General features: G+C 46.2%; 1 protein-coding gene across 2 annotated transcripts in view; it reads left to right on the top strand.

The window, feature by feature from the left end:
• TMEM177 (transmembrane protein 177) overlaps nucleotides 1-3,342 on the top strand; it is a 32,367-nt gene extending 29,025 nt beyond the window's left edge. For both annotated transcript variants that reach the window (XR_016394202.1, XR_016394201.1), the window contains one exon: nucleotides 7-3,342. The gene's annotated coding sequence lies outside the window, so the exon portion shown is untranslated. The remainder of the gene's footprint in view (nucleotides 1-6) is intronic.
• The last annotated feature ends 353 nt before the right edge of the window (nucleotides 3,343-3,695 follow it).

Genomic DNA, 3,695 nt, shown 5'->3' with positions numbered 1-3,695 from the left:
TCTCAGGTCCAGGGGAGAAGCTGGGGGTCAGAAGTGACTGCCCTGCGGCCGAGGGGCTGGGCGGCCCAACAGGCAGGCGCCCCGACCGATGGTGCGGAGCAAAAACATGCTGTCCCCGCGGTGAGGCCTGTCCTAGTGTCGACGGAGCATCCAGGTCCCAGACGCGCGGATGCATCCACGAACGAAACAGGGACGGTGGTAACAAACTCTGCCCCACGAAGCACCATACCCAGACCCAAAGGCATCGCCGCAGTTTCATGGTTCAGCACGTGGTTCAGCACCCCGGCATCCGTGGTGAAGACTATTTCATCGCCCTCCACAGAAGGCGTATTTGTGTGTGCATATGCTTGAGAGAAATTTACTGCAAAGATACGGGTACGAGGCCAGCTGGCAGCACTTTCCAAGCCAGGAGCCTCTTTGAGCAATCTGCCCTAGAGTTCTTGTTTGCAATGCTCAAAACCCAGCCGGGTAAGGAATACACAAGCGCAAAATTGCACTTACCCCGGAGCCCCTCACCCAGCAAAGGAAGGGAGGGCCTGGCCTTGGAAGGAGGAATGGAATGGTGACTTTGCAGGGAAATTTAAGGGTCTTGGGCAGTTCATTTTGTCCAGAGCATACATTTCACGTTCTGAAGTGAAAGACAGAAATGCAGTTATTCACAAGGACCTGCTGTATAGCATGGGGAACTATACCCAATATTTTGTAATAACCTATAAGGGAAAAGAATCTGAAAAAGAATATATATGGCAAATATCATATGATATCACTCATGTGTGGAATCTAATATTTTAAAAAGATGAAACAAATGAACTTGTTTGCAAAACAGAAACAGACTTACAGATACTGAAAACAAACTTACGGTTACTAAAGGGCAAAAGTGGGAGGGAGGGATAAATCAGGAGCTTAGGAAGAACATACACCTACTACTCTATATAAGACAGATAACCAACAAGGACCAACTGTATAGCACAGGGAACTCAATATTCTGTGATAACCTCTATGAGGAAAGAATCTAAAAAAGAATGATTTTATATATATATAACTGAATCGCTTTGCTGTACACCTGAAACTAACACAACATTTGTAATATACTCCAATAAAATTAAAAATTTTAAAAAAGAATATACATATATGTGTGTGTGTTTGTATGTATAACTGAATCACTCTCTGTATACCAGGAACTAACATGATATTGTAAGTCAACTATACTTCAATTTAAAAAATTAAAGAAAAAAAGAAATGCAATTGTTCAAGCGTCTCTCTTATATTCTCTTTCTAAAAGGCCTTTTCTAGGGCCTTGGTTGTTTTCCCTGCTCAATGAACATAATTCCTACCACCTTCTCATAAGTGATTTTTTTAGCTTTAAAATTTTGTTGATCTTGGAATATGTCAGACACGGTAGCGCTAAAAAGAGATGGAGATGGTGAAGGGAATAGCAAAATGCAAAACCATGAATTGACAGGCTGTCAAAATGTTCACCAATTCCTTCCCCTCCCTACCCCTCTTTTTTATTTTTAATTTTTATTGGAGTACAGTTAATTTACAATGGCGTGTTAGTTTCAGGTGTGCAGCACAGTAATTCAGTTTTATGTGTGTGTGTACACATATATGTATATACACACATGTATACATATCTATCTATTCTTTTTCAGATTCTCTTCCCATTATAGATTATGATAAGATACTGAGTATAGTTTCTGTGCTGTACAGTAGGTCCTTGTTGTCTATCTGTTTTGTATACAGAAGTGTATATCTGTTAATCCCAAACTCCTAATTTATCCCTCCCCCCCCCACCTTTTTCTCCCCTTCCTTTTTGCATCAGTTTCTCTTTAAGGCTCGTATGAAGGAGCTTCATGGAAAAAAAAGCCCTGGGCAAAAAGCATGCCAAGGGTTGAAGAAAGAAGGGTAAAGATACAGTGACGTGGGCAGAATAGTCACCCCTCCGCCACCAAAGACGTCCACATCCCAATACCTAGAAGTGCGAATGCGTTGGGTTGTACAGCAAAGGGGAATTAAGGTCACTAGTCAGTTGACCTTAAGTGGGGAGATTATGCAGGAGGGCCCGACATAATCCCAATTGTCCTTGAAAGTGGAAGAGGGAGGCCGTAGTGATGCGTGTGAGAAGGGCTCCCCCGCCCTCGAAGGCTCTCCCTGACGCCTTGAAGATGGGTCTGGGAACCAGGTTGTGTGGCTGACCTCTAAAGCTGAAAAAGGCAAAGACGCGGATTCTCCCCTCAGGGCCTCTAGAAGACACCTTGGTTTTAGCCCAGTGAGAGCCATGCGGGACTTGTAACCTAGCCAAGGCCTGAAGCAGGAAGCTGGGGAACAAAAAGGCAGTTCTAGGGGCAGGAAGACACAGGAGCAATTGAACTGGATTCTTCACAGAGAGCACCATGGGCCTCGGGGCAGGAGGGAGGCTACGCACCTGCCTTGGCTGGCCCTTCTCATACTCAGGACTGGCTGCATAGTGTGTGGAGCTCACGCACAGTGAAAATGCAGGGTCCCTTGTTCAAAGTTAGGAAGACTTCTGAGACAGTGACAGGGCTCTTCTGAGCCTGGGGCCCCATGTGACTGCACAGGTCACAGGCCCACGGAGCCAGCTCTGCTTATAACTATCTATCACTTGGTACTGATGCAGTACCAGGGTATTCAAGAGCTTCTCCTTGGGTCCCCGGCTGCTGACAAGCTGTTTGTCTGGTCTCAAGCCACAGCTCCCTTGAATCTCACCCAGTTCTCCCATGGCTGTCCTTTGCCCCAGACTTTAAAGGGAGGATGTGCCCGGCACACATTAACAGAAGCTCCTGTCTGTGCTCCTACCTGCCTGGCCGCCCTCTGAACTGGTTCCTTCTGCTGTTGCTAAGGACGTTTCCACATCCACAGGTGTGGCCCCAACAGATCTGAGAGAGCTCAGATTGGAGACAGGAATCATGAGCAGAATTTTTATCTGAAATTGGAGCAAAAGGAATAAACTGCATAGTTCCTAAAATGCCCATGTTTCTGGCATTTAGAATCCCTGTTGACATTCCTCCTGGAAAAACCTATATTCTTGCAGGACCCACATAAGATTTACCCACGTGTGACTCCACACACCCACCTGCCCGGGCTCCCCGTTCCCGCCTGCCCAGGGTCTGGGGCTCTGTGTTCAGTCTGCTGGATCCAGCTGAGGTGGGCCCGAGTTCACCCCATAATGATTTTCTATTGCTATTTTCCTGAATTTCTACTTCTATTTTTATTTTTGTTCTTCCCAGGAACAGTTTGCTGTGTCCTTGCTGTAAGCCATTTTTTTGTTGAAAGAGATAGGGCAAAAACAAACAAGTAGACAAACCAAATCCTAGCTTTAAAAAAAAAAAAAAAAGGCCACTGAAGACATATCAAGACCTTCCTGCTATTATCGAGCGAATTCTTTCCCAGGCTGGTCTGAGTTGCACCCAGACTTTACATTAGGCTTTGTTCCAAGGGGCTGGAGGTGCCAGAGGGGAGACTGCAGCCTGAAAGAGGTCCAAGGAAAAAGGCTTCATTTACAGGCGTGCCCACATCATACAGTTGGCAGTGCTGAGCTGAACGGTCTCCCAGCTTCCAGGGGAAAATGAAAGACATTCCCCCTACAGCTTCCCTTTCAAGCTCTCACAGCTGGAAGGGCCGGACAGCCAAGTTCCTCCCTTTTCAATGCGGGTTGTCACTCGGATGCCAGGATC

Source organism: Delphinapterus leucas, chromosome 8 (assembly GCF_059928025.1).
Source record: "Delphinapterus leucas isolate spDelLeu-1000000601 "Yukka" chromosome 8, BTC_Dleu_Yukka2, whole genome shotgun sequence".
Taxonomy (NCBI): Eukaryota; Metazoa; Chordata; class Mammalia; order Artiodactyla; family Monodontidae; genus Delphinapterus; species Delphinapterus leucas.
This window is presented reverse-complemented; position numbering and strand designations above follow the sequence as displayed.